Source organism: Aristolochia californica, unplaced genomic scaffold (genome assembly GCF_029961685.1).
Source record: "Aristolochia californica isolate CCGP_79_NKW_82.1479 unplaced genomic scaffold, dmAriCali1.0.hap1 SCAF_6, whole genome shotgun sequence".
Taxonomy (NCBI): domain Eukaryota; kingdom Viridiplantae; phylum Streptophyta; class Magnoliopsida; order Piperales; family Aristolochiaceae; genus Aristolochia; species Aristolochia californica.
The window spans coordinates 16,140,568-16,149,897 of record NW_027182257.1 but is presented as its reverse complement, the minus strand read 5'-3'; the positions used below and the strand labels follow the sequence as shown (position 1 = coordinate 16,149,897).

Sequence of the window (9,330 nt, the reverse complement as noted above, 5' to 3'; positions counted from 1 at the left end):
CACCCCACGTTCACTTGAGATTTTAATGAGGTTTGGATCCCATAGGTCATTTGCATCTTTAACATGTTTCAAGCATGCATATCCATATTTAAAACATGTGTAGGATCAATTAGAAATCTCTTTCTTATAAAATTCAAAGCTATTAGGGTTGAACTAGTGGAATTTTCCAAACTTGGATATCAAAACTTTTGTGTTCATTTGTGGTGTGTGAATAAATTTCCTTTTCTTACATTTTTTTTTTGTTTTAAATTTTTTGCATACATAAACTCTAAAATTTTCATTTTGTTATCTTTGTTTAAGAGAATAAAGGGAAAAGTGAAAATTCATGTTTTGATTTACGAAAAAAGTATTCATCTAAATTGGAAATGTACAAATGTAGATAGTGATAATTCCAAAAAGTGTCTGTAATTTTTAGGGGTTGCACACTTTCTAGTTTTTATATATTAGGTTTTGTAATCGTTGGGAAAAGGGTGAGGCGGGGGATTTTTAACTAAGTGTTGACTCTTAATCCATAAGTCATTTCTTAAAAAAATATAGCCCGTTACGCATGATTGACCAATAAATCACTTTAAAATCATCTAAGATTGTTAGGACAACTTTTTTGTAAATGGGTAAAATAATGGCTTGTTTGACTCGGGTAAATATCCCACCGCACGTTCACTTGAGAATTTAATGAGGTTTGGATCCCATAGGTCATTTGCATCTTTAACATGTTTCAAGCATGCATATTTAAAACATGTGTTGGATCAATTAGAAATCTCTTTCTTATAAATTCCAATCAATTAGGGTTGAACTAGTGGAATTTTCCAAACATGGATATCAAAACTTTTGTGCTCATTTGTCGTGTGTGAATAAATTTTCTTTTCTTACATTTGTTGTTGTTTAAAATTTTTTGCATACGTAAACTTTAAAATTTTCATTTTTTTGTGATCTATTTCTCTTTTATCTCTTTGCTTATGAGGATAAAGAGAAAAGTGAAAATTCAAGTTTTGATTTAAGAAAAAAGTATACATCTAAAATGGAAATGCAAAAATGTAGAGAAAGATAATTCCAAAAAGTGTCAGTATTTTTTTTGGATTGCAAAATCTTTCTAGTTTTTATACATTAGGTTTAACTATCCTCGGGAATAGGGGGAAGCGGGAGATTTTTAACTGAGTGTTGACTCCCAATCCATCAATCATTTCTTCTAAAAATATAGCTTGTTAAGTATGATTGATAGATAAATAAATCACTTTACAATCATCTATGACTGTTGGGTAAGCTTTTTGGTAAATGGGCAAAATAATGGCTTGTTAGACTCGGATTGTCCATCCCCGTTTGTGGTGTCTACACCATACCAAGGTTCTTGCTTTGCTAAGCAATGGGTCACGGTTTTCCCTCAAACTTGAAAGGTCTTGGGGACGATGACTAGATTTGGTATCAGGTTTCATCACTGGTTGATGTGGTTTGTATCAGTTGGTATTAGAGCTTTGGTTTACCAGGTTTGTCTATCCTTTTTGTTTATTTATTCATGACTATTTTATTTTTGTCCTTGTCAAAGTCGTTCGTTTCTTTTGGTTTAGGTATTTTGGCCATAAAAAAAATTGTTTGTTGGCCTGATTTTTTTTCTTGGGGTTGTTGATTTCTATCCTATTCTCATCATTCTTGATTTCTATCCTTTTCTAGGTATTAGGTTTGAGTCCACTTTGTTTACGAACATAGAAAAGTGAAGTTAGGGTTCTAGTGTATAAAAAAAAAAGGGTATCTGAATTCTTCTAGGTCTTGTTCCTTGATACTGGTTTAATATCCGTATTATCCTTTGTCTTGTTATTGTGACATTACCGAAAAGAAAATAAAAGAAAGGAAGAAAAATAAAAGAGGATCCTAAAAAAATAAAAGAAGTGAAGAAAAAAAAAAAGAAGAGAATCCCAAAAAAAAAAATTGCTCATAAATATTTTTGTTCTAATCTTGTTTCTTATGGTCTAGAACCCCTTTTACCAAAATCCCACGCTTGAGTGTCAAAAATCATCACAATCCGGGTACAAAATTTGATTCGTTTGGTATGTTCTCATTTTGATTCGCTGTTGGAATTCCTTATTCTTGTTTGATTAGTTTCAAAAGAACTCAAAGAAGAACACAAGTGGATTGGTGAGGGAGTGTGGTGAGGTTCCGTTTTTTCTCTGCACTTTTTTTTCTGTGTCTAACTTTGTTTGTAGAGATCAAAATCATGGCGTATAACCAAGAGGAAAATACAAATGAAGAGAACCTATCGCTCGTTGTTCCGAATCTACAAATGCAAGCATTATGGGGGAGATGAAATGGATGATGAGGACAGAGTTGGAAGAAATACATGGGGCGTTGGATAGGGTAGAAGAGAGGACACACAGGGGGCAGTCCCTATTTGTTCCAAATACCTCAGGGAGGAACTAGCTACATCGAATGGAAGCTAAGGATAGGGCGAATTCGAAGGTGACAATTTAGAGGAGTATGATAGGATGTCAGTGGGTAGCCATAGGAGATATGGCTTCGATAGAGAAGCTAGGAACTGGGTAGATAACAACTTGGGAAGTATCAAGCTGAAAATTTCTGCTTTTCAAGGAAAGAGTGATCATGAAGCCTACCTCGAGTGGGAAAAAAAGATGGAATTGGTTTTTGATTGTCACAATTACTCCGACTTAAAGAAGGTCGAACTCGTTGTCATTGAATTTACCGATTATGCTATTGTGTGTTGGGATCAATTCTGCATCAATAGGAAATGGAATGGAGAACGTCCTATTGAGAATTGGGATGAGATGAAGAGGGTGATGAGACGACGGTTTGTACCCAGTCATTACTACAGGGATCTATACCTCAAGCTGGAAGGTCTCTATCAAGGTAACCGAAGCATTGATGAATATTATAAATAGATGGAGATGGCAATGATTAGAGCTAATGTGGAGGAGGATCGAGAGGTGACAATGGCCAGATTTTTGAATGGGTTCAATCGCGAGATTGCTAATACAATTGAGATACACCATTATGTCGAATTGGAAGATTTGGTGCATATAGCTATCAAAGTTGAGAGGTAACTCAAGAGGGGTTGTATACGGCCATGACCAGCTCCATAGAATTCAAGTACTGCACCTTGGAGGTCAAGCTACCCAAAGAAAGACGAAACTTCATCCACCTTCAAGGCCAAACCAGAGCCCAAAGCAGCCACTACTACCACGGCTTCTCAAGGTAAATCAGTCCCTCTTTCAACTCGTTCTAGTGAGATTAGATGTTTTAAATATTAAGGGAGAGGACACATAGCTAGCCAATATCTGAACAAGCGAGTTATGGTGATCCATGAAAATGGTGAGATTGATTCCTAAGACTAAGATGATCTAGAAAACATGCCACCATTGGAGGATGTTCCCATTGGAGATGAGGAGTTTGGGGCAGATCATGGCGAGATGCTTGGATTAGTCACACGATGAGCGTTAAACTTGCAAGCTCAAGAAGAGCAAGAAGAAGTGTAAAGGGAGAACATCTTTCACACTCTTTGTCACTTGAAATACAAGGTATGTAGTATTATTATTGATGGTGGTAGTTGCACTAATGTTGCTAGTACTTCCAATGGTTGAGAAGCTAGGGCTCACAACACTTAAGTACCCTCGTCCATACAAAATGCAATGGTTGAATGATAGCGGTGAAGTAAGGATTATAAAGCAGGCTGTGGTACAATTTCGAATCGAAAAATATGATGATGAGGTATTGTGTGACGTGGTACCAATGCAAGTTGGACATCTACTCTTAGGAAGACCGTGGAAATTTGACCAACATGTGCAGCATGATAGCTTCACCAACAAGTACTCATTCACGCACAATCAGTGGACCATGACTCTAGTTCCATTGACACCCAAACAAATCTATTAGGATCAAGTGAGGTTGCAACAATTGAGTGATCAGAAAAAATCGAGGGATCAAAAGAATTTGAGAGAGCAAAAAAATGAGCGTACAAAAAAAAGTGAGGTTGTGCACAGTGAGAGTGAGAGAAAATAGAGAGAAAAGAAAGGGACACAACCAAAGAGGGAAAAATACAGATAAAAGAAAGAGACATGGTCAAGGAGGAAAAAATAGAGAGAAAAGAGAGAAATTTCTATGCAAAAATGAGTGACATTAAGCGATCGATGATTGTACTCATGTACAAGGAGGCTCTTTTAAACACTAACCAACTTGAAGTTGTGCTGCCAAGTGTTGTTATTTCTGTGTTGCAGGAGTTCGAGGAGTTATTTCCCAAGGAGGTACCACATGTGTTACCACCTCTCCGAGGGATAGAACATCAAATTGATTTTGTTCCCGATGCATCCATTCCAAACTGACTAGAATATAGGAGCAACCTGGAGGAAACGAAAGAGCTTCAAAGGCAAATCGAAAAATTGATAGAGAAAGGGCTCGTGAGAGAAAGCATGAGTCCTTGTGCAGTACTGGTGATTCTAGTGCCTAAGTAGGATGGAACATGGAGTATGTGTTTTGATTTTAGAGACATCAACAACATAATGGTAAAGTCTCGACACCCTATTCCTCGTTTATATGATATGTTAGATGAGCTGCTTGGGTCTTGTGTGTTTTCAAAAATAGACCTTAAGAGTGGGTATCATCAAATACGAATGAAAGAAGGAGATGAATGGAAGAAAACATTTAAAACTAAACATGGATTCTATGAGTGGTTAGTCAAGCTGTTTGGATTAACTAATGCACCTAGTACTTTCATGCACTTAATGAATCATGTTTTGCGTGCTTTCATTGGTAAATTCGTTGTTGTTTATTTTGATGATATTCTCATTTATAGCAAGATTATGCATGATCATGTCTCACATTTTGCATTTCATTTTGGAGGTGCTTAGAAAGGAGAAGTTATATGCTAACCTCAAAAAGAGTAATTTCTGCACCGATAAGATTGTTTTTCTAGGTTTTGTTGTGAGTGCTAAAGGTATTGAGGTTGACGAAGAAAAGGTCAAAGCCATCCAAGAGTGGCTGATCCCCTCCAGTGTAGGTAATGTTCAAAGTTTTGATGGACTTGCTAGTTTTTATAGGAGGTTCATGAAATATTTTAGCACCATCGCTACACCGCTTACTGAAGTTATCAAGAAGAACATTGTGTTCAAATGGGGTAGGTATAGGTGTTGTGCTAATGCAGGATGGAGACCACTTGCGTACTTTAATGAGAAGCTAAGCGGGGCAGCACTTAACTATCCCTCTTATGACAAAGAGTTATATGCCTTGATCTGAGCGTTAGAAACATGGCAGCACTACTTGTGGCCAAAGGAGTTTGTGATTCGTATAGATCATGAGTACTTGAAACATTTGAAAGGTCAACACAAGGTGAACAAGAGACATGCGTGATGGGTTGAGTTCATTGAAACTTTTCCTTATGTCATTCGGTATAAACAAGGTAAGGAAAATGTGGTTGCAGATGCACTTTCACGCAGGTATACCTTAATCTTTTCTCTTGATGCTAAATTTCTTGGTTTTGAGCACATTAAGGAACTTTATCATGATGACCACGTTTTTGGGAAGTTTATAGTGCTTTTAAAAAATCTGCAAAGGGTAAGTTTTATAGGCATGAGAGCTTCTTGTTTCGAGAGCATAGGTTGTGTATGCCTAATCGTTCAATGAGAGACGTGTTAGTTTGAGAATCCAATAGTGGAGGTTTAATGGGACACTTTGGAGTCACTAAGACTCTAGCTATTTTGTGGGAGCACTTCTATTGGCCACACATGAAATGGGATGTTGAGAGAATTTGTGGTAGATGTGTCACTTGTAGGCAAGCAAAATCGAGAGTTCAGCCAAATGGTCTTTACACCCCCCTACCCATTCCCAGTTCACCTTGGATTGATATTTCGATGGACTTTGTTTTGGGTTTCCTAGGAGTCGACATGGGAGGGACTCAATCTTTGTGGTTGTAGATCCGTTTTCTAAGGTGGCTCATTTTATTCTTTGTCATAAGACTGATGATGCTTTTCATTTTGCAGATTTATTCTTTAGGGAGATTGTCAGGTTACTTGGTATGCCTAGGACAATTGTGTCAGATCGGGATGTTAAGTTCTTGAGTTACTTTTGGAAGACATTATGGGGAAAACTAGGAACAACTTTTATTTTCTACTACTTGTCATCCTCAAACCGATGGGCAAACAGAAGCAGTTAATAGGACTTTATCCACTTTGTTGAGGGCTGTCATTGGTAAGAACATTAAGAATTGGGAGGATTGTTTACCACATGTTGAGTTTGCTTATAACCATACCATTCACTTGGCTACTAAGTGCTCACCGTTTGAAATTTTTTATGGTTTTAATCCTTTTACTCCTTTAGATTTATCACCTTTACCTGTCTCTAAGCATGTGAACTTAGATGGTAAGAAGAAGGCAGAAGTTGTGAAGCAACTCCATGAGAGGGTTCAAGTCAACATAGAGAGGAGAATCGAACAATACATCAAGCAAGCTAACAAGGGACATCACAAGCTAATTTTTGAGGCTGGTGATTGGGTGTGGTTATATATGAGGAAAAAAATATTTCCCGCACAAAGATGTTCTAAGTTATTACCCCAGGGAGACGGACCATTTCAAGTGCTAGAACGGATCAATGACAATGCGTACAGACTTGACTTACCAGGTGAGTACAATGTTAGTGCTACATTCAATGCTACTGATTTAAGTCCTTTTGATGTAGGTCACGATTTGAGGACAAATCTTTCTCAAGAAGAGGGAATGATGAGGACATCCAGGCTGCACGGAATACTCATGAACCAATTCAAGTTCCAGTTCGTCTAGTGATGAGGGCACAAGCCAAAAATTTAAAAGAAATGTTGAATAACTTAGTCCGGAGAGTTCAACAACAACAAGAGAGTGTAGTCACAATGGAGAGTGAACAAAGGCTGGTTTCCCTTATCAAAGTTGATCCGGAAGAGAGACTAGCAGCCATACACGTGCACTGAGGAAGGGCAAGCATTTAGAAGATCTCGTGGGACCCACAAGGATATCTATGAGTTGGCAATCTATCCTAGAAGTGCTTGTGGTTAGAAGATCTCATGGAATCCACAAGGATATCAATGAGTTGGCAACTTATCCTAAAAGATCACGTTGGAATTATATTAGATTCTATTTAATCCAAGTTACCGTCAGTTTTCCTTTAATTGAATGTAATTAGGGAAAGGGATTATTCTACATTGTTTTCGATGTCCTCCACTATAAATAGAGGACTTGTACATGGATTTAAAAACCTTCAATTTTCTTCATATTGAGAGTTTATTCTTGTTGAAGGAACTTTTCGAACTTATCAGGGTTTTCTTGTGGCATTCAAAATGACTTAGCAAATGGATTGTCCATCCCAGTTTGTGGCGTCTTCACCATACAAAGGTTCTTGCCTTGCAAAACAATGGGTCGCGGTTTTCCATTAAACTTGAAAGGTCTTGGGGACGATTACCAGATTTTGTATCAAGTTTTGTCACGGGTTGATGTGGTTCGTATCACTTGAGAATTTAATGAGGTTTGGATCCCATAGGTAATTTGTATCATTAAAATTTTTCAAGCATGCATATCCATATTTAAAACATGTGTAGGATCAATTAGAAATCTCTTTCTTATAAAATTACAAGCGATTAGGGTTGAACAAGTGGAATTTCCCAAACATGGATATCAAAACTTTGTGTCCATTTGTGGTGTGTGAATAAATTTTCTTTACTTGCATTTGTTGTTTTTTTAAATTTTTTGCATACATAAACACCAAAATTTTCATTTTGTTGTGATCTATTAACCTTTTATCTCATTGTTTACAAGAATAAAGGGACCAGTGACAACTCAAGTTTTGATTTAATAAAAAATATACATCTAAAATGGAAATGCACAAATGTAGAGAGAGATAATTCCAAAAAGTGTTTGTAATTTTCAGGAATTGAAAACTCTTTCTAGTTTTTATATATTAGGTTTCAGAATCATTGGCAAAAAGGGGAGGCAGGAGATTTTTAACTGAATGTTTTCTCCCAATCCATAAGTCATTTCTTAAAAAAATATAGCCTATTACTCATGATTGACTGATAAATCACTTTACAATCATCTATGATTTTTAGGTCAGCTTTTTTGTAAATGGGCAAAATAATGGTTTGTTTGACTCAAGTAAATATCCCACAACACGTTCACTTGAGAAGTTAATGAGGTTTGGATTAGATAGGTCATTTGCATCTTTAACATGTTTCAAGCATGCATATTCATTTTTAGAACATGTGTATGATCAATTAGAAATCTATATCATATAAAATTCCAAGCAATTAGGGTTGAACTAGTAAAATTTTCCAAAATTGGATATCCAAACTTTTGTGTTTATTTGTGGTGTGCGAATAAATTTTCTTTACTTAGGTTTGTTGTTGTTTTAAATTTTTTGCATACATAAACTCTAAAATTTTCATTTTGTTGTGATCTATTTACCTTTTTATATCTTTGTTTACGAGATAATGGGAAAAGTGAAAACTCAAGTTTTGATTTAAGAAAAAAGTATACATCAAAAATGGAAATACACAAATGTAGTGAGAAATAATTCCAAAAAGTGTTCATAAGTTTTAGGGATTGCAAACTCATTCTAGTTTTTATATATTAGGTTTCACAATCGTTGGGTAAAGGGGGAGGCGGGGGATTTTTAAATGAGTGTTGACTCCCGATCCATAAATCATTTCTTACAAAAATATAGCCCGTTATGCATGATTTACCAGTAAATTAGTCAACAATCATCTATTATTGTTAGGTCAGGTTCTTTTCAAATCGGCAAAAATAATGGCTTGTTTGATTGGGGTAAATATCCCACTGCACGTTCACTTGAGAATTTAACGAGGTTTGGATCCCATAGGTCATTTACGTCTTTAACATGTTTCAAGCATGCATATCCATATTTAAAACATGTGTAGGATCAATTAGAAATCTCTTTCTTATAAAATTCTAATCTATTAGGGTTGAACTAGTGGAATTTCCCAAACATGGATATCAAAACTATTGTCTTCATTTGTGGTGTGTGAATAAATTTTCTTTACTTGCATTTGTTGTTTTTTTAAAATTTTGCATACATAAACTCTAAAATTTTCATTTTGTTGTTATCTATTTTCCTTTTATCTCTTTGTTTACCAAAATAAAGGGAAAAGTGAAAACTCATGTTTTGATTTAAGAAAAAAGTATACATGTAAAATGGAAATTGACAAATGTAGAGAGAGAAAATTCCAAAAAGTGTTTGTAATTTTTAGGAATTGCAAACTGTTTCTACTTTTTATATATTAGGTTTCGCAATCGTCAGGAAAAGGTGGAGGTTGGATATTTTTAACTGAGTGTTGACTACCAATCTATAAGTCAT

At 35.8% G+C, this 9,330-nt stretch overlaps 1 pseudogene; it reads left to right on the top strand.

Moving 5' to 3' along the window:
* The first annotated feature begins 2,771 nt into the window (after nt 1-2,771).
* LOC137935269 (uncharacterized) lies at nt 2,772-7,473 on the top strand (annotated as a pseudogene).
* The last annotated feature ends 1,857 nt before the right edge of the window (nt 7,474-9,330 follow it).